General features: G+C 37.4%; 1 pseudogene; it reads right to left on the reverse strand.

The window, feature by feature from the left end:
• Positions 1-985: 985 nt before the first annotated feature.
• LOC149189545 (F-box/kelch-repeat protein At5g43190-like) overlaps positions 986-22,658 on the reverse strand; it is a 51,755-nt pseudogene continuing 30,082 nt past the window's right edge.

Here is a 22,658-nt window from a genome sequence, read left to right on the forward strand (position 1 = left end):
ATTCGTGGCTTTGTTGATGCAGACTGGGTTGGAGATCTGGATCAGAGAAGATCTACAAGTGGGTATGTGTTTAACCTATTTGGAGGTGCAATCAGTTGGATGAGTAAGAAACAATCTGTAGTGGCACTATCAACTACAGAGGCAGAATACATGGCAGCCACTCATGCAAGCAAGGAAGTAGTTTGGTTGCAGAGATTGTGTTCAAGTATGGGGTTAGTACAGGGAACTATAAGGATAGACTGTGACAGCCAAAGTGCAATTTTCTTGGCAAAGAACCCTGCATATCATTCAAAGACAAAGCACATTGATGTTCAGTATCACTTTGTGAGGGATATGATAGAAGACAAAAAGGTGTTGCTGGTAAAGGTGGACACTTTGAAGAATACTACAGATGCACTGGAAAAATTTGTGAGCTCTGAGAAGCTCTCTTGGTGTAGAGAGACAATGGGCATTTCAGGGCTGGAAAAATGACTAAGCTCTCTTGTGGCCCTCTGTGGAAAGAAAACAACAAGTGGGAGAATGTTGGGTTGTGTTATATTCTTTCCACGTAGTTAATAGGGGGTTTGAGGGGCACCAATAACCCCACTTTATGGGGTCCAGGGCAGCGCCCCAAAATTTTTTGGTTTTGGACCCTATGTTAGGATTGGGCAGACCCACCTATGGTTTTGTGCATGATTTTCGCACATGTTTTTTGGACACGATGGTTTTCGGTCCATGGTATTGGATGCTTTGGCATGTATAAATATGTATTATAACATTGAAAGGAACATAATGAAAAATCAAGCTGGTAGTCCAGGTTTTGGGATCTAGGGGAAAATCTCTGTGTATATGTGTTTTATGTGTTCTGCTCTAGCATTATTTATTTTCTGTGTTTTAGAATTCATATGCAAGTAATTTCTGTATGGGGTTAAAAACCTACATTACATAGAGACACAAATAAAGGTAAGAAATCCCACATTTTGAATGTAATTTATGATATATTGCATTATACCATCACGTCAAGGCGAGTCCCCATTGCAAGGCAAAACCAGCTTGGCTTACACAAGCGACTGTAAAGAGGACAATGTGGCAATCCACACCATCTATTCTCCAAAAGATCATACATGAAAATGACAAGAGAGTAGTTTCTGTAAAAGAAAATCTTGCCCCAAAGACCAACAATGAAAAAGTGATTAAGATTACCGTGACTGAATTTACTGAAGAGATGATTGGGCATACTACACACTTTCTGCCATTGCTTGACAGACTCATAGAGCTCCCATATACTAATCTTCTTCAAAACTCCAATCTCCTCAATACCCTCAACAAGAATCAAGGACTCCTCGTGCTCCAGTATATGCGGGCAAACCATAGGGGCCATGATAACCTCAACCAAATCACAAGTTCCAACATCAACATCAAAGGCCAACAAGTAATCAGGACGATGGGTGAGGTAGAACAAAAAGCCATCTAAATGAGCAGCATGCCCCAACATGGAAAAAATCCCTTCAAAACTACAACAAATTTTCCATGAATCACTCCTAGAATCATACACCTATGAAGAAATCCCATCAACAATACTTTTAACCAGAATTTTATACTCACTACCTCTCTTTGGATACACCACCATTGCTACCACATAGGGAGACTTCATAGGTAACATGGGAGGAAAAATTCTATGGGTTTTGGTGAATAAATTACAGACAACAAGGGACCCCTTTCTGTTCTCTGCTACCAACAGACCCCCACCTGATACTATAGGCTTACGAAGCCTTGAACATGTTATAGAACAAGGGCATGAATATGACATGTAGGACATGGTAATAACAACCCACTTGTCATCTGTAGGATTATAGGCAGCAACAACATTTCTATTACAATTTTCTGCAAACATAATGAATAAAGGGTCTTGCAGGGTTAGCTTATTGTAGGTCATCAGAAATGAATCCAACTACACACCATTGGATTCCAGGTTGTGCGAGCTCTCAACATCCTGAACATATTCGAAATCGGAAATCTATCCAAGATATTCTCCCACAAATGATATGGAATATCAGTTGCCTACATTCCCTGTATTTCATTCTGCTCCTTCACGACAAGAACCAATCTAAAAAGAAATAAAAAATCCTCTTGCTCCCTTAAAAACTTTGCAAGTCATAAGTTGAAGGTCATTTCCCAACATTATCAATTCATCATTGTCCTTGTTTGAAGAATCAAGATAATAAGTTTTACAATTGTATCCAAGTCTACAATAGTGTGCATATGTACACTACCATTGATGAATTATCAAATGCCTCTTTTTATTCTCTTGATTAGTAAACCATGCATTTTTATTCAATTTCAATAACTACCTTAATATATATTTCACAGTATTCCTGCTGACTAGTTAGTTACCATGTTGTTTGGTCAAATGGGGAATTTCTGATCTTGGAAATGTCCTACTGCAGCTTATTTATGTTTATCTTCTAAAAAATAAATCATGAAAATACCACTTTCAGCCAGATTTTGAAAGCAGATTCTGTACACAACGTGAGACTAAGCACATTCAAAAATATGACCATATAACTTGTTGGAAATTCAACAATACCCATACTAAGCACATGGACTCAAACACAATACGTGTAGGACTCCCACGAGTGAAAAATAAAATGATGGATTTCAAGTACATTTACAGTAGCTTCTAATTGGATGACACTGAAATTATACCACAATACACAACAATCCCACTTCCATCCCCATATTTGTATTTCAATTTTTTTGTGAATTATAATGCCTGACATCAAATAAGTACACTCGTTATATACATAAAATATATTTTTAAAAAATCCCTTCTATACTAGAGGACAAAATTATTATTCTGTAGACAATTTGAGAAACTATCAAGGCTTATAGTTTTATAATGAATCGATTTATCATAGCTATCCTCTCTCATATAATTGCCAATGATTTCCATTACAAGAAATGCTTCATCTTTGAAACTGTAGCTCCATAAAGAAGCTCATTGAAATACTAGGCAAGCTAATGCAGAAACAATCTTCCTGGATGATTTTCTCATGAATCTATACACCATCTCAAAATGAGTAAACCACCAAATTTCTCAAGGTCATGATAATCACCTGTTTCACATTTGCTCACTTACATTCCTATGATAGCTTACCACAAACAAAAAAAAACTAGGTTTTAATAAACAAAATGAACATCACAACTGCTAAATATATCCTAATCATAGATTTATATACAATTACATGTCAAGTTGTTCTAAGGCGCACAAAAAATTCTCCCATTCTGAAAAAGCAAAACAATTCTAGGGTACTGCAATTCCATTCAAATTGCAACTCCCATTTTAAGAGTAACAAGACTTTGCAAAAGGTAGTGAAATTGGCAGGAAGTGATCACTGATAATGGAAACCATCCCAATAATAGTTTTGGAGAACATACCTCCAAAAACATCCCAACATATGATGCCCTCCTTGCCACAATGCCTACTATACACAAACAAATAAAACTTTACGAAAATGTACACATCTAAGATTTCTAAAAAATATTTGTGCATGCAACCAAACATATCAAAGATGAAAAACTAATTACTAGAAGACAAATATCAAATAGATCTACCAATGGCTATGGGAAAACCTGAAAGCACAAAAAAAAGGTGTTCCCGCAGGAAATGTGAAATAGTTCAGTTCTAATGAGTGGCGCTTCACAGTATCCTATTGGAGATGTGCTTAAACAGGGAGGTCTCCCGGTATCTCCTTCCTCTACCTCCCTATGTAAGTAAGGAAGAAGCTTCTCCATCATACAGACCAGAAAGAAAAACAAAAAGAGGACCAGAATATGGACTTCACCTAACGGATTTGAAAGTAAGAAATTCAATGTAAGTCGCGGTGTAGGTGATCCTTTTCGCAAAACCTAAAGTCTCATCCTAGGTAACGATTTATCTAGGTCCTAACTAAATGGCCCTATCCTAGATCTCATCCCACGTCCATGAAGGGGCTCTTCGATATCCAGAACATGACTCAAACCTTGAGAATCAACCAAACAATGTGTCTAGTCCTTTTGATGAACAAAACAAAGGATTTACATAAAAAATTAACACTGTACAAGGGCTCAAAAATACCTTGCCAGTAGTAACCACCTTGCCTCGAACAAGAGTGTATTAGGCAAAGGACACACCCATACTGTCAAATTTACACATGCACAACTTACGATCATGCGACTCAATAATGGAGATTGTCTAATTGATACAGGCGAATCCCCAAATTCAACCCTACCCTCGAATTTTTGGAATGGTAGAGGGCGATTGCAACCAAATACGACCTACAAACTAGTAAATTGAGGCCATTGCAAGCAAATCCAACCTCCAAACCAGGAAATCGGGGCGATTGCAAGCAAATCCAATTTCTAAATGAGGCGAATCGGGTCTTTGGACGATTTATCTGCCTTATTTTTTTTGGCTAAAATACAATAATTAATTATTTTTTAAATAAATTTTGGGTTAACTATATGAAATGGGTGTAATATAAATAATTTACCCTTCCAAACTATAAAACCCCTTAAATTTCGCCCTTGGGCAAAGACATTTTCTATGGGCATATCTGCAAAATTCCAAAGTCTACTATATGAAGGGAAGTTGTTGCAAGATTCTTCCCAGATTAAAGACTATAGCATCAGAATAAACCCAACCATAGTCTTGAATCTAAGGCTAAGTGGAGGAGCTCCAAGTTCCGTCCCTTTTAAGGATGCAGTAAAAGGGAAGACTTCTATCCCATCATATCATATTCAAAACAGTCCAAGACCCTATATCGTTGATCAAATGGAACAAGTTCCAGCCATGGAAGTTAATCTTTTTGAGGTAAATTCTCTTTTTCTGACCTCAATTCAAAGGCTGCCATTTATAAATTCAATGGTTTTTGGCCTAAATCTGAAGCATTACACTAGTGGGTTTTTTCTTCTTGGATACCCAACTATGACATTTATTTATGCTCCAAAGGTTTCTTCATTGTTTAATTTGATACAATGAAATAAGTGGAGAATGTCTTGAATGATGGATCATGGTTTTAGGGTAGAGTTAGGCTCTTCATTACCACATGGTTCCCAAAATTTGATACCACAAATATGGTGGTCTCTACAATATTGGTTTGGGTAAGACTTCCAAATTTCCCTCTTTGTTTCTGGCACCATAAGATCCCAGAGGATATTGGAAATACTTTGGGTAAACTCAAAAAGATGGGCCTAGAAACAACAGAGAAAGGCCTATCTTCTTGCCAGAATATGTGTTGAGGTAGACCTTAACAAAATTTTACCTGACCACATTCAACTCAACAAAAAAAACTTTTAGTAGGCCCAAGTTTTAGATTACGATAACACGACATTCAAATGTTGAAGATTGTTAGGATACTCTGACACATAGGGAATAGTTAAGTTAACTTGGTCTAGTGTAGAGTTAGGTAAAGTGTGTTTCTTTACTATGTACTTTTGTAACTTACAATTCGACGGTCACGATATGTTCTAGACATGAAGTGATCTGACGGTTCATTATTTCCTCGATATTACCAACACTTGATCCATGGCTTAACACCCGATTGGTCCATGATCTCTCTTTAAAGAGCATGGAGGGTCATTTGTAGGGTGATCATTCATGAGAAAATCTTATGTGAATTTTCATTCTTTTATTAATAAATTGCCTGAAGTGGCCGCGTTGGCTCAGGCTGTAGACTGTTTCCCTCTTTGATGGTTTTAACCACATCAAGAATATTGGTGTATTGATCTATGATCTATTTGTGAGCGGTGTCCTTTGGTGTTCTATCTGAGGAACTTACACTCATGTAAATTCCTACATGGTATCAGAGCTATTTGAGGGCCGCATCCGTTGGTGATCCAAATCGGAAGTCGGTACAACTGCATCTGACTATCGTTTCCTAGATCTATTTTTTCTGACCACTTTCGGGCTGAGAGGACTACTCTATTGTGTTAGGAGCATATGTTCCAATGAGGAACTTCTTTCGTTTCACGTGAAAAGGTTTTTGGAAGCCCTGGCTACGTCATTTTTAAGATCTAGAGGTACACAGTCTTTTTTTGCAATTTTAGTTATTTATCTCTTTGCTTATTTCGGTTTATTTATCTCTCTGTTTTATATTACCAGATCTATACCTTTCATTTATGCGTATGCTCTTTGCCCCGCGACTTTGTGTGATCTGGGCAAATCAGAAACAAAAATGAAGGATTTTTCTCATGTGTATGCTCTTTTCCGCCACGCCTTAGTGTGATCTCGGAAAATTAGAAACATTGAGGAAAATTTTTAGTTTCCGACGAAATCTAACTTCAAGCCATAAGGTTTGGTTTTTTTTGTATGTCCGTGTTGAGTTGTGTGGTTTTTTGTTTTGTAGGAAAAAAGAGTCTTTTAAAGTAAACACACACCCCAAAGCTTCAGTGATTTAAAAAAAAAAAACAAAATAAAAACCCTTCCTCTTTTCCAAAAATTACTAACCTTTTAAACTAGCTCACTTGCTCCAAAGTTACTTTATGAGAATACAGGTCTTGAGTTCATGTTTTTCTTTTTGTTGAGTTACTTTTTCAAAAAGCACATGTAACTTATGTTTTAAAGTTATTTTATGTAAAAGTGTTCTCACCCATTATAAAAAGTGAGTCACTTATAATTCTAAAGTCTCTTTATCTTTTATTTAAGTTACAATTTAGTGGGTAGCTCTTAAAGTAATACTGTAAAAGTGACTTTCACTTATTTATAAAAGTGGGTCACATAAAATCTTTTTGTTGAGTTACTTTTTCAAAGAGCACATGTAACTTATGTTTTAAAGTTACTTTATATAAAAGTGTTCTCACCCATTATAAAAAGTGAGTCACTTATAATTCTAAAGTCTCTTTATCTTTTATTTAAGTTACAATTTAGTGGCTAGCTCTTAAAGTACCATTGTAAAAGTGACTTTCACTTATTTATAAAAGTGGGTCACATAAAATCTTATTGAGTTACTTTTTCAAAAAGCACATGTAACTTATGTTTTAAAGTTACCTTATGTAAAAGTGTTCTCACCCATTATTAAAAGTGAGTCACTTATAATTCTAAAGTCTCTTTATCTTTTATTTAAGTTACAATTTAGTGGATAGATCTTAAAGTACCATTATAAAAGTCACTTTCACTTATTTATAAAAGTGGGCCACATAAAATCTTCTGTTTTTAAGTGAGTTAATTAGATTAAGTTTGGAGGGGGGGGGGGGGATTTTTTTTTAAATCTAACATTATCATTTACTTCCACACATTCACGCACTTTGTCGGCATATTCAACAATTTTTCTTCAAAAAGCCATAAATTCTTCATCCAGAAGCCGTTTTTTTTTAATCGGCCTAATTTTTCGAGATCTTTCCATTGGAACACTTAGTTTCAACATTTACAGCTTCAGTTTATGTTAAAATGGAAAGTCCATGCCAAGTTATTCTTGACAACACCAACTACTTCCAATGGTGGTCCTACATTGTGGATTTACTTAAAAGTAAAGGTCTTTACAAAATAGCCTCAGGCCAAGAAACTAAACCTAAAGATGAAAATAAGACAACCAAATGGGAAAATAGGCAAGATCAAACACGTGGGTTGATAGGGATGTATATTTTTCCAGACCTTAGATTTCATATCGCAGAAATTGATACCCCTAATGAAGCAATGAAACATCTCACTAAAATTTTTGGAATTAAAAATGAAATTAGAGCCCATCAACTCAAAAATGAGTTGCTTATGTTGGACCCAAATAAATTTTCTTCCATTGAAGATTTTTTGTCCAAGTTCAAGACCCTTAGACTTCTCTTGGAAGTTGTTAAGATTAAGAAAGAAGATGGTAGCCTTATCTATTCCATTCTTACTAAGTTGGGACCAGCCTACTCTGTGTTTGTTTCCACATTCTATTCTACTAGAGAAGCATTTATTTCTCAAGGACAAAACTACAAGTCCCCCTCCTTTTTGTGATTATTTAATAAGAGAACAAGAAAAACTCTTACATATTGGTATTCTTAATCTTTGAAACATTTCTAATAAAGCCTTAGTTGCCCAACAACAACCAAATTCAAAGAATCCTAAGAAGCAGTATCCTAAAAAGAATGGTCCCAAACCAAACAAGGGTCCTAAGCAATTTCAGTCTCAAAATGAAAAATCAATTACCCAAAATGATAAGGAAAATAAAAACAAAGGGAAGAAGACTTACATATATTGCAACTTTTGTAATCGAGATGGACACTTAGAATCCAAATGCTTTAAGAAGATGGAAGACTTGGAAGCAGCAATGAAGAAGCATAACATCCATTTGGAGCACTCTTCAACTTCAACTTCATCTTCAGGAATTGCACTCTCTATATGTGGTTTTCAAACATCTCGGTCTGCTTATTTACTGAATGTATCTTCTTCTTTTCATTCTCATGAGTGGCTCATTGATTTTGAAGTTTCTTATCACATGGCAAAAAACAAAGCCATGTTTCTTCTTTAAATGATTGTAACACCAAAAATATATATGTTGGTGATGATAGATCTATTAGTGTTGTAGGGACTGGAACTATTCATCTAGACAATGGTCAATTTAATGATGTATTATGTGTTCCAACCTTATCCTGCAACCTTCTATCTGTATATCATATAACTCATTCAGGTGAAGGTAAAATTGTTGAATTCTCACCTCATTTACTTCCACACATTCACGCACTTTGTCGGCATATTCAACAATTTTTCTTCAAAAAGCCATAACTTCTTCATCCAGAAGCTGTTTTTTTTTAATCGGCCTAATTTTTCGAGATCTTTCCATTGGAACACTTAGTTTCAACATTTACAGCTTCAGTTTATGTTAAAATGGAAAGTCCATGCCAAGTTATTCTTGACAACACCAACTACTTCCAATGGTGGTCCTACATTGTGGATTTACTTAAAAGTAAAGGTCTTTACAGAATAGCCTCAGGCCAAGAAACTAAACCTAAAGATGAAAATAAGACAGCCAAATGGGAAAGTAGGCAAGATCAAACACGTGGGTTGATAGGGATGTATATTTTTCCAGACCTTAGATTTCATATCGCAGAAATTGATATCCCTAATGAAGCAATGAAACAACTCACTAAAATTTTTGGAAGTAAAAATGAAATTAGAGCCCATCAACTCAAAAATGAGTTGCTTATGTTGGACCCAAATAATTTTTCTTCCATTGAAGAGTTTTTGTCCAAGTTCAAGACCCTTAGACTTCTCTTGGAAGGTGTTAAGGTTAAGAAAGAAGATGTTGGAAATAATACTGAGAGGGGGGGGGGGGGGGGTGGGGAATCAGTATTATCAAGTCAATAAAACTTTTTCATTTCCAAACTCTGATTCATATATTCTACTTCCACAACTTCTTATGATTAAGTTAATTGATCTTCAATGAGTGCATTAGAACATTATCAACCATATTATCAGTTAACAGATGCAGTAACATAGAATAGATCATCACACATAAGGAACCCACATGAACGCCATGATATAAGGTGGAAACCCAATGCGGGAGAAAACCACCTGCTGCAAGTCATCTCAATCTTCTTCTTAATAAGAAAATCCTTTTACAATATTTTGTATTGGTGCAGTCTTATACCAGTACGGGAGCTACAACCCCCTTTTCTCTTGTACTAGCCGATCCATTTACTAGTACGCAGGCTGCTACCTGTTACAATGCTCCAAAGATTTCCTTTAGCTCTTGTACTAGCTTAGATACTAGTACGTAGGTGCTGGCCTACAATATTTTCTCCTCCAGGTACCACGTTTCATCAATTTTCAGACTGGATACACTGAAGCACAACACATAATCTGAAAGGCCACATTTCATCCAATTTTTATACTGGACCCAACAACAACATTGAAGCTCATAATCAAACAACCTTCTGAATCACCCAATCACCAGATCAATACATATACAATGGGAGTTATCAACCAGATCTAGTCCACCAGATCATATAAGGATAAGTCATTATGAACCTGATCCATTCATCTATCAATACTGAAGCTAATCATAATCATTCAATCAATCACTGCTGTTATCAGAACATAATACCAGACATCACTTCAAAACCCAAAACACAACAATAATAAACAGGGGCAGCTAAATAGATTTCATGAAAAGTCCGCAGCTTCACCAATAGACCACCTGCATACATCCGCACTGTTTCCAACTGCTTTCCTGCGCACCCCCACACTGTGTCTCACGGACTTCCTGCGCACCTCCGCTCTGTGTCCAATGGAATGCCTATGCCCCTTCGCATCTTCTGCAATTCTGGGCCTGCGAACTTTCGCACCCACAGTGCTTCTGGGCCTGCGTACCTACGCACTTTTCCTTCACTGTACTTGTGGTCCTACGGGTATAGATAATTTCAAGACTTCAAGAATAACCCAGACTGTCAGATCTACAGATCTGAACATGCGCCGAGGAGATATCAACCCATTAGTAGATCCGACTTGTAATTCTCATGTTTCTCCTTGATATTGATTCAACTCTCTCTCACAAACCGCTTACAAGAATTTCAGATCTAGCTTCTCTTAAGATCTTCTAATTTCACCAGTGTCTAGCCAAATGATCTCCTTTGCTTTATATAGGCAAGCTCTTGCTAAAACCATGAATCAATACCATAGATAACCAATACAAGGGGCCCAAAAACATGGGGCTCAATAATAATAATAATAATATAAAACAATACCACTGACCAAACCATAGGATCAAATATGTCGGGCTAAATACTATGGTCCACCATTGGATTCCCACGTGAGAATACTTTTTCACTGCATGAAAGTGCGTGAGCTAGGGTCCGCACCTTTTACATGGTGTACCTGCGGGTATGTACGCACTTTATCTATGATATTCCTGCGGGTCCGCACCTTTTGTACTGTGTACCTGCGTACTTCTTATTTTCTTCATTATTGTGAGCTAGTCATCAATCTTTGCTACTGACTGGTTGTACTGTGATCCATCACCTATATGAGTTGCCATCAAGGACAACACTTTAGCCATAATGCCAACAATCTCCCCCTTTGGACTTGATGGCAAAGCTTACTTGTGAACTGTCATCTGATCCCTTTGAACTGTCGTACATCCATGTATTCTGTCATATCTGATATCTCTTCTGTGGATTCATCTGAATGTATACAAGTGAGATGATCTTCTATGAGAGGGTTGCCATCAAGTACAACACATGCATCATAATGCCAACAATCTCCCCCTTTGGACTTGATGGCAACAACACCAAATCACTCTCCCCCTTTGACATCAAGGGCAAAGGGTTATGCTCCCCCTGAGTACATGCTCCCCCTGACTATAAACCAGATCTGCTGAAGGCTCTGAATGAGCTCCCCCTTTGTATATGTCATGGTGCACCAATCTGATCATGCTTTTTCTGAGAACATGCTGAAATTTCTGCTCTGCTGTATAGTGTTGTTCATGCTCCTCCTGACTGTAGGAAAGATCTGCAAAAGATGTTCTACAAGAAGAACATGACTCTATACATCATAAATGACCTTCCTATCACCAAAAGGCTCAATACATACATCCATCACCCAACCAATTGGGGATCATCAGAAATATGAAAACCAATTACATTACATCTTCATCCCAGGCATAGTGGGGAAACCAACATAGGCCGTTACATGACCTGAAGAGATGACTATAATAGAGACACACTATTACATCATGAGTCGTGATATGACATTTATAACAAAGACCAATCACCTAAGATAAACATCAGCAACAACACTGTATGATCTGCTCCATAACATCTTTTATCATAAGGAGAAACACCAAAGCCATCTAGATCATCATTTGGGAATATCTGCATCAATCAACATATGTACGAAACAACCTATCATCATATAGGTAAGAGCTCATCATCATCATGTCTCCAACAATGCAACTTTGAATAATCACCCATGTATCCAGCTAACAATCCTCATATGTGCCAAGAACAATACGAATCTTGCATCATAATTCTTCTTATCCTTATGAAGATCACCATGTAAGCACCAGATATGTAGCATCAGAGAATCAACCATAAATCTGATCTGAAAATCAACTATGTAAATCCAAGAATCATATGAGATGGACAACTCATAACCACATCATAGCAAGATATATCATTTAGCCATATAATCTTCATCACCAAGGACTATTAACCATAATGCCAACAATGCATTAAAAACATATGCTCCCCTTAAACTGGTGCCATCTGTCAGATCTTATCAATAAGAAAAGTCAGCCAATAAATGCCTTAAGACAGATTCGCAGTTTCTCATTATATGGCCTGCGTGGCTCCGCACTTCACCTTCCGCTCCTATGCGTATCCCCGCACTTGACTTTCTGTGTTTCTGCGTATTCCCGCAGAGAGCCTTCTACTACAGCGCGTACCCATGCACTGTTTCTTCAATCACGCCGCGTACTACTACTATGGCCATGCACCCTCAGATGCTATCGTGCCGCGTATCTATGCACCTGCGGCTTCTGTAGCGCCGCGTACTTTCACTGTGTCTCCACACTTGAACCTCTGCCACGCCGCGTACCTTTACTGTTCTTCCGCACCTGAACCTCCATCACGCCGCGTACCTCCGCACTGGGACTGTGCCTTCGCTGCGTATCCTCGCACTTTCACTGTGTATCACCTGCGTTCCTCCGCACAGGAACTTCCGCTCTGCTGCGTACGCCCGCACTTTCGCAGTGAATGGTCTGCGTACCTCTGATTAGAACCCAATTAAATAGTCCTCCTATGTGCCACTGACAGTCAGATTCCCAGATCTGATCTTGTGCTCGAGAGATCATACTTCATAGATTCACTTCCAACTTCACTTTCCCTACTGCCTTTCTTCAAACAATCATATACACAATTGTGCAGTATCCAACTCGCGTATATACGTGACTTCCCTTTGTGGAGTTAGCATATGAGATTCAGGACACTGAAGTTTTGTACTTTCAGCTCCCTCTGATTCTGGTATGTCTGTACGTTGTGCTGTGCCGCCTTTTTCTGACTGTACTTCCTTTTTCCTCCATATCTTCAAGCGTGATGATGTTTTCTCCTTTTGGTGTGATGTCCGTGCTTTGTTCCTGCATTCCTTTGCTATATGTCCAAGCTTGTTACATGCATAACATCTTACATGTTTCATATTCCTTTTGTAGCAATCAGCAGCTTTGTGACCATACATATTGCAAGCAAAGCAATATCCATTAAAGTACCTTGAATGAGATGATCTTTCTGCTTGATGGTCTTGAACCCTTCTTCTTCTACATCTGGCTGCAACATGTCCAAGATTATGACATACATAACATTCAACATTATTCATAGGAGGAGTAAAAGATTTTCTTTGAAGCATCTCTTTCCTTGGTAAATGATGACATTGACCTTTCATCTCTTCGTTGATCATTTTAGATTTCTCTTTAGAGTTCCTTGCCTCTCCTTGTGAACTAGATTCACCTTCAACATTTTCATGAAAGCCAAGACCAGTTTTGATAGTAGGAGACCTTTGACTATTAAGAATATCATCCAAGACTTTAGAACTATATTGAAATCGTAAAAGCTTATCCTTTTCTTCTAATTTACCTTTCAAGATATTTACCTCAACCTGAAGCTGTTCTTCCTTTTCCAGACATTGCTTCTTCAAAATTTCTTCAGATTTTCTTCCTTCTTCCATTTGTTGCCTTAGTTTGAGTATCTCCTTTTCTTGTTCTTCATTCAGATCCTGCTGCATTTGACGAACTCTGAAGGCACATTCCAGCTGGGATTTTAAGCTGATGACTTTGTTGTCTTGTTTTTCAATTGCTTGGTGTAGATCTTCATTCTGCTTCTTTGATTCTTCAAGATCTTCCTTTAGTGAGAGGATCGTGGCTTCAAGACTTTCATAATAACTGAATCGATCTCTGAGCTCCTTGATTGTTGTATTCTTTTCAATGACTTCATTTCTTAGAGATGTTGCTTCAACCTGCAACTTTTGATACTTTTCCTTAAATAGCTTCTTTACCTTGCTTCCTTTCTCTAGATGAGCTTTTAGTTCGGCAGTTACCCTTTCAAAAGCACAGTTCCTTTTGTCCAACAGATCTTGCTGAGTTCTAATTTTGTCTGTAAGACTTTTAAATTCTGCCTCAATTTGATATCTTTCTTGCTCACCCATAAGAGCAAATTCAGTAGTCTCACTATCACTTTCATCTTTTCCAAAAGGAAAGATAGCTGGAACATCAGAGGATAGCAAATTCATACCTGAATGGTCATCTTCATTCTGAAATGATTCTGAATCTGATTCTGAATCTGAAGAGCTTCTTATACCTAATCCCCAATCGATTCTCCCACTGTCATAGTTCCTCTGATATGTCTTCTTCTTCTTAGGTGCTTTCTTCTTAAGCTTCTTTCCCATTGTTTCACGGATCTCCTTCAAGCGATCAAGCTTCTACCAAAGGACCTGCTCTGATACCAATTGTTGGAAATAATACTGAGAGGGGGGGGGTGAATCAGTATTATCAAGTCAATAAAACTTTTTCATTTCCAAACTCTGATTCATATATTCTACTTCCACAACTTCTTATGATTAAGTTAATTGATCTTCAATGAGTGCATTAGAACATTATCAACCATATTATTAGTTAACAGATGCAGTAACATAGAATAGATCATCACACATAAGGCACACACATGAATGCCATGATATAAGGTGGAAACCCAATGCGGGAGAAAACCACCTGCTGCAAGTCATCTCAATCTTCTTCTTAATAAGAAAATCCTTTTACAATATTTTGTACTGGTGCAGTCTTATACCAGTACGGGAGCTACAACCCCCTTTGCTCTTGTACTAGCCGATCCATTTACTAGTACGCAGGCTGCTACCTGCTACAATGCTCCAAAGATTTCCTTTAGCTCTTGTACTAGCTTAGATACTAGTACGTAGGTGCTGGCCTACAATCTTTTCTCCTCAAGGTACCACGTTTCATCAATTTTTAGACTAGATACACTGAAGCACAACACATAATCTGAAAGGCCACATTTCATCTAATTTTCATACTGGACCCAAAAACAACATTGAAGCTCATAATCAAACAACCTTCTGAATCACCCAATCACCAGATCAATACATATAAAATGAGAGTTATCAACCAGATCTAGTCCACCAGATCATTTAAGGATAAGTCATTATGAACCTCATCCATTCATCTATCAATACTGAAGCTAATCATAATCATTCAATCAATCACTGCTGTTATCAGAACATAATACCAGACATCACTTCAAAACCCAGAACACAACAATAATAAATAGGGGCAGCTAAATAGATTTCATGAAAAGTCCGCAGCTTCACCAATAGACCACCTGCGTACATCCGCATTGTTTCCAACTGCTTTCCTGCGCACCCCCGCACTGTGTCTCACGGACTTCCTGCGCACCTCCGCTCTGTGTCCAATGGAATGCCTGCACCCCTCCGCATCTTCTGCAATTCTGGGCCTGCGAACCTCCGCACCCACAGTGCTTCTGGGCCTGCGTACCTACGCACTTTTCCTTCACTGTACTTGCGGTCCTGCGGGTATAGATAATTTCAAGACTTCAAGAATAACCCAGACTGTCAGATCTACAGATCTGAACATGCGCCGAGGAGATATCAACCCATTAGTAGATCCGACTTGTAATTCTCATGTTTCTCCTTGATATTGATTCAACTCTCTCTCACAAACCGATTACAAGAATTTTAGATCTAGCTTCTCTTAAGATCTTCTAATTTCACCAGTGTCTAGCCAAATGATCTCCTTTGCTTTATATAGGCAAGCTCTTGCTAAAACCATGAATCAATACCATAGATAACCAATACAAGGGGCCCAAAAACATGGGGCTCAATAATAATAATAATAATATAAAAGAATACCACTGACCAAACCATAGGATCAAATACGTCGGGCTAAATACTATGGTCCACCATTGGATTCCCACGTGAGAATACTTTTTCACTGCATGAAAGTGCGTGAGCTAGGGTCCGCACCTTTTACATGGTGTACCTGCGGGTATGTACGCACTTTATCTATGATATTTCTGCGGGTCCGCGTCTTTTGTACTGTGTACCTACGTACTTCTTATTTTCTTCATTATTGTGAGCTAGTCATCAATCTCTGCTACTGACTGGTTGTACTGTGATCCATCACCTATATGAGTTGCCATCAAGGACAACACTTTAGCCATAATGCCAACAATCTCCCCCTTTGGACTTGATGGCAAAGCTTACTTGTGAACTGTCATCTGATCCCTTTGAACTGTCGTACATCCATGTATTCTGTCATATCTGATATCTCTTCTGTGGATTCATCTGAATGTATACAAGTGAGATGATATTCTATGAGAGGGTTGCCATCAAGTACAACACATGCATCATAATGCCAACAGAAGATGGTAGCCTTATCTATTCCATTCTTACTAAGTTGGGACCAGCCTACTCTGTGTTTGTTTCCACCTTCTATTCTACTAGAGAAGCATTTATTTCTCAAGGACAAGACTACAAGTCCCCCTCTTTTTTGTGATTATTTAATAAGAGAACAAGAAAAACTCTTACATATTGGTATTCTTAATCTTTGAAACATTTCTAATAAAGTCTTAATTTCCCAACAACAACCAAATTCAAAGAATCCTAAGAAGCAGTATCCTAAAAAGAATGGTCCCAAACCAAATAAGGGTCCTAAGAAATTTCAGTCTCAAAATGAAAAATCGATTACCCAAAATGATAAGGAAAATAAAAACAAAGGGAAGAAGACTTACATACATTGAAACTTTTGTAATCGAGATGGACACTTAGAATCCAAATGCTTTAAGAAGATGGAAGACTTGGAAGCAGCAATGAAGAAGCATAACATCCATTTGGAGCACTCTTCAACTTCAACTTCATCTTCAGGAATTGCACTCTCTATATGTGGTTTTCAAACATCTCGGTCTGCTTATTTACTAAATGTATCTTCTTCTTTTCATTCTCATGAGTGGCTCATTGATTTTGAAGCTTCTTATCACATGGAAAAAAACAAAGCCATGTTTCTTCTTAAATGATTGTAGCACCAAAAATATATATGTTGGTGATGATGGATCTATTAGTGTTGTAGGGACTGGAACTATTCATCTAGACAATGGTCAATTTAATGATGTATTATGTGTTCCAACCTTATCCTGCAACCTTCTATCTGTATATCATATAACTCATTCAGGTGAAGGTAAAATTGTTGAATTCTCACCTCATTTACTTCCACACATTCACGCACTTTGTCGGCATTTTCAACAATTTTTCTTCAAAAAGCCATAACTTCTTCATCCAGAAGCTGTTTTTTTTAATCGGCCTAATTTTTCGAGATCTTTCCATTGGAACACTTAGTTTCAACATTTACAGCTTCAGTTTATGTTAAAATGGAAAGTCCATGCCAAGTTATTCTTGACAACACCAACTACTTCCAATGGTGGTCCTACATTGTGGATTTACTTAAAAGTAAAGGTCTTTACAGAATAGCCTCAGGCCAAGAAACTAAACCTAAAGATGAAAATAAGACAGCCAAATGGGAAAGTAGGCAAGATCAAACACGTGGGTTGATAGGGATGTATATTTTTCCAGACCTTAGATTTCATATCGCAGAAATTGATACCCCTAATGAAGCAATGAAACAGCTCACTAAAGTTTTTGGAAGTAAAAATGAAATTAGAGCCCATCAACTCAAAAATGAGTTGCTTATGTTGGACCCAAATAATTTTTCTTCCATTGAAGATTTTTTGTCCAAGTTCAAGACCCTTAGACTTCTCTTGGAAGGTGTTAAGGTTAAGAAAGAAGATGGTAGCCTTATCTATTCCATTCTTACTAAGTTGGGACCAGCCTACTCTGTGTTTGTTTCCACCTTCTATTCTACTAGAGAAGCATTTATTTCTCAAGGACAAGACTACAAGTCCCCCTCTTTTTTGTGATTATTTAATAAGAGAACAAGAAAAACTCTTACATATTGGTATTCTTAATCTTTGAAACATTTCTAATAAAGTCTTAGTTGCCCAACAACAACCAAATTCAAAGAATCCTAAGAAGCAGTATCCTAAAAAGAATGGTCCCAAACCAAATAAGGGTCCTAAGAAATTTCAGTCTCAAAATGAAAAATCGATTACCCAAAATGATAAGGAAAATTAAAACAAAGGGAAGAAGACTTACATACATTGCAACTTTTGTAATCGAGATGGACACTTAGTATCCAAATGCTTTAAGAAGATGGAAGACTTGGAAGCAGCAATGAAGAAGCATAACATCCATTTGGAGCACTCTTCAACTTCAACTTCATCTTCAGGAATTGCAATCTCTATATGTGGTTTTCAAACATCTCGGTCTGCTTATTTACTAAATGTATCTTCTTCTTTTCATTCTCATGAGTGGCTCATTGATTTTGAAGCTTCTTATCACATGGCAAAAAACAAAGCCATGTTTCTTCTTAAATGATTGTAACACCAAAAATATATATGTTGGTGATGATAGATCTATTAGTGTTGTAGGGACTGGAACTATTCATCTACACAATGGTCAATTTAATGATGTATTATGTGTTCCAACCTTATCCTGCAACCTTCTATCTGTATATCATATAACTCATTCAGGTGAAGGTAAAATTGTTGAATTCTCACCTCATGATGTTGTAATTAAGGACCTAAGAGATCCTAGACATATTTTAGCTACTGGGATTGTTGATGATTCTACAAGGTTGTTTAAGTTTAACAACTTTGGGTCATCAACTCTTCCCTCAATATTTGTTGTTCATAATGATGAAATGAACAAACTTTAGCATGAGCGATTTGGTCACTTAAACTATTTCTCCCTTCAAATCTATGTAAAGAAAATATGGTGATAGATCTTCCTATGGTATCTTGCAAAGATGGTATTTGTTTCAGATGTGTACTCGGAAAACATCATCGGGATAGTTTTGAAAAACGTGTCCCTTGGAACGACTCAGGCCCTTTACAGCTTGTGCATAGTGATTTATGCGGTCCACTTCTAGTTGTTTCATTTTATGGCTACAAGTATTTCTTAACTTTCATTAATGATTTCTTTAGACGCACTTGGGTATACTTCTTAAAACCCAAGAATGGAGTATTTAACATGTTTTTTGCCTTTAAGGCCTTTCTTGAGAAACAATCTGGACATCAAAGTCTTAAGCTAAGATCTGATAATGGCGGAGAATATGTTAACAACAAATTCATCAACTTTTGCACTGAGCATGGATTTCAAATGCAACATATTTTTTCATATACTCCACAACAAAATGGTGTAGCTGAAAGGAAGAATCACACTTTAAAGGAAATGGCTAATTGTATGCTTCAATCTAAAGGACTTAGTCTTAATTTTTGTGCAGAAGCAATTAACTGTGCAAATTACATAGTAAATCGCACTCCTACTAAGGCTTTTTAAAGAATATCACTCTAGAAGAAGCATGGAGCTCAATTAAACCAGATGTAAGTCACTTTCATGTTTTTGGAAGTGAAGCATGGGCCCATATTCCAAATGAGAAACATAAAGCTTTAGAACATAAGAGTGAAAAATGTATTTTTGTTGGATATTCTGAAGATGTCAAAGGATATAGACTTATTCCACTTAAGTTCAAAAATGTTATCATTAGAAGAGATGTAAAGTTTGCTGAAAATATATCGACCTACAAGCTTAGTTCGACGGATGCACCACCTCTCTATATACCTTATACTTTTGAAAATATTTCTTCTTCAGATGATGACAACGAGGATGACAATCCTCCCCCACCTTCTCAGGATCCTCCTTCAGCTCTTCAGCGTCCAAAATGGGTGTGCGCTACTTGTGATGCAGCAAGTGCTTTTGCAGGTGATCCTACATATCTCCGACGTACATGTTCTCAGTTCGATAGAGCCTCTTCTTTACTTGCTCAAGCTTCAGCGACTTATGATCCTGACACCTTTGCAGAAGCTTCAGGCCATCAAGATTGGGACGCAGCTATGAATGAAGAATATCGTTCATTGAAAAATGATACATGGATCTTGTTCCTCTTCCAAAGGGACGAAAACGTGTTAGATGCAAATGGGTTTACAGAACCAAGTTTGGACCAAATGGAAAAGTTGATAAACATAAAGCTCGTCTTGTTGCTAAGGTTTTTTCACAAGTTGAAGGCATTGACTATATTGAAACCTTCTCCCCCGTTTCCAAAATGAACTCTATCTGCCTTGTTCTTTCCCTTGTTGCCTCTTTCAAATGGGAAGTCCATCAGATGGATGTTAAATCTGCCTTCTTGCATGGGGACTTGCATGAAGAAATCTATATGTAACAACCTCCTGGCTTTATACAAACAAGCTCCAGCCTTGTATGTCGGCTTAAGAAATCCCTTTATGGTCTCAAGCAAGCCCCTCAGGCTTGGTATGCCAAAATGCATAGCTTTCTTTTAGATATTGGATTTTCTAGGTGTCATTCTAACAATACTATCTACACCAAGAAAGTGGGTAAGTCTCTTATCAATCTTGTTCTTTATGTTGATGATCTTATCCTTACTGGTAGTGATCCCAAATTTATAAACCATGTGAAATCTAGCCTTAAAAAGTAGTTTGAAATGACAGACTTAGGACACTTGCATTATTTTCTTGGTCTTCAAGTCTTGCAATCCAAGGAAAGTATTTCCCTTTCCTAGTCCAAGTATGCTTGTGATCTTCTACACCACTTTCACATGGAAGACTGTAATCTAGCCCCTTCTCCCTTTCCGTCTGGAGCCAAACTTTCAGTCACTTGTAATTCCCTTGAAGTTGATGCTACCTTATATCGTCAGCTTGTAGGAAAACTTTTGTATCTGACCCATACTCATCCTGACATTTCCTTCAATGTTGGCCTTCTTACTCGATTTATGCAAAACCCACATGAAAGTCATTGAAAGCAACTAAAAGAATACTTCGTTATGCCTGAGGTACAGTTCAGTTTGTGATTCATTACAATGCAAAAGCATCTCCTCTATTGATTAGTTTCACTGATTCCAATTACGCTGTGACCCTGATGATTGGAAGTCTACTGCAGGTTATGTCTTCACTCTTGGTTCTAGACCGATTACATGGGCTTACAAGAAACGAAGTTCCATTTCTCTTTCTTCAACAGAAGCAGAGGATCGTGGCACCATAGAAGCTAGTAAAGAAGCCATGTGGCTTCGCCAGATCCTGTCAAAGTTTGGCTTTCAGCGTCAGCATCCGACTACACTTTGGTGTGATAATCAAAGTGCCATTCAACTATGCAAAGATCCAGTCCAACATCAGCACATAAATCACATTGAACTACACATGCACTTCATTAGAAAGCTCATTCATGACCATGTTCTTGAAGTGCAATATTATTCAACCGATGATCAAGTTGTAGACATCTTTACAAAGGCTCTCACAGAGGCGAAGTTTACTAAACTTCGATTATGGTTGGAGTTCAGGAAGTTGTCACTAAGGGGGGATAGGCTCTAATACCTCCTTCCTTCTCCTATTGTGTCATATTTGTACATCCTTCAATCCTATCCCAAGTTGTTCTTAAGGGGGGATGTTAGGATATTCCGACACATAGGAAATAGTTAAGTATAACTTGGTCTAGTGTAGAGTTAGGTAAAGTGTGTTTCTTTACTATGTACTTTTGTAACTTACAATCTGACGGTCACGATATGTTCTAGACATGAAGTGATCCAACAATTCATTCTCTCCTCGGTATTAGCGACACTTGATCCATGGCTTAACACTCGATTGGTCCATAATCTCTATTTAAAGAGCATGGAGGGTCATTTGTAAGGTGACCATTCATGAGAGAATCTTATGTAAATTTTCATTCTTTTATTAATAAATTTCCTGAAGTAGCCGTGTTGGCTCAGGCCATGGACTGTTTCCCTCTTTGAGGGTTTTAACCATGCCAAGAATACTGGTGTATTGATATGTGATTTGTTTGTGAGCGGTGTCCTTTGGTGTTCTATCTGAGGAACTTACACTGATGTAAATTCCTACAAAGATGCTTCCAATCTGGTCATTTGCAGAACACATGCCCATAGGAAAAAATGAATCCAAAAAAGAAAAAGAGGCAAGCACATAAGCCAAAATGATGGAAGATTTTATATCCATGCCTCTCTGAAGAAGAAGAAGAAGGAACCATGGATACACCATCTAAAGAATATGGGGGCATTCAGGATAAGAATGACAATGTTATCCCCAATTAGAATGGAGTAGATCCAGTAGCAATTTAGGAATTAGAATATCAGACAAAAGTGACACACATGGAGGATGGAATGGTGGGCACAAAGCATGTCAATGTCTCAAAAAGCTCAGATTTAGATGAAAAAAATCCTTTAGAGACATTCGTGAATGATATGGATTTGGTACCATTTGGTCCCAAATATGGGGAATGGCAACAAGTCCAAAAAGAGAAAGCAAAGAAAAAGAATATAATTGATTTCTACATTACTTGATATTCCCCATTGTATTTTTATTTCCTCTTTAGTTTATGTTTCTCTTCAATGTCGTTTAGGCGACCATTTCTAAATGCTTATAAGCATTTAAAAAATGTAATTGTGTTTCCTTTTCGATATGAAGTTACGGTTTTTTTCCATTGGGAAAAAAATTTAAGTGATGTCAAAAATAATTTGAGTGACTTTGAATCTTTTTCATTTTAGGTTAGAAAAACAACCATTCATGAATTT

Source organism: Pinus tabuliformis, chromosome 3_1 (assembly GCF_031772625.1).
Source record: "Pinus tabuliformis cultivar Carrire ecotype Pingquan chromosome 3_1, CPIR1, whole genome shotgun sequence".
In the NCBI taxonomy this organism is placed as follows: Eukaryota; Viridiplantae; Streptophyta; class Pinopsida; order Pinales; family Pinaceae; genus Pinus; species Pinus tabuliformis.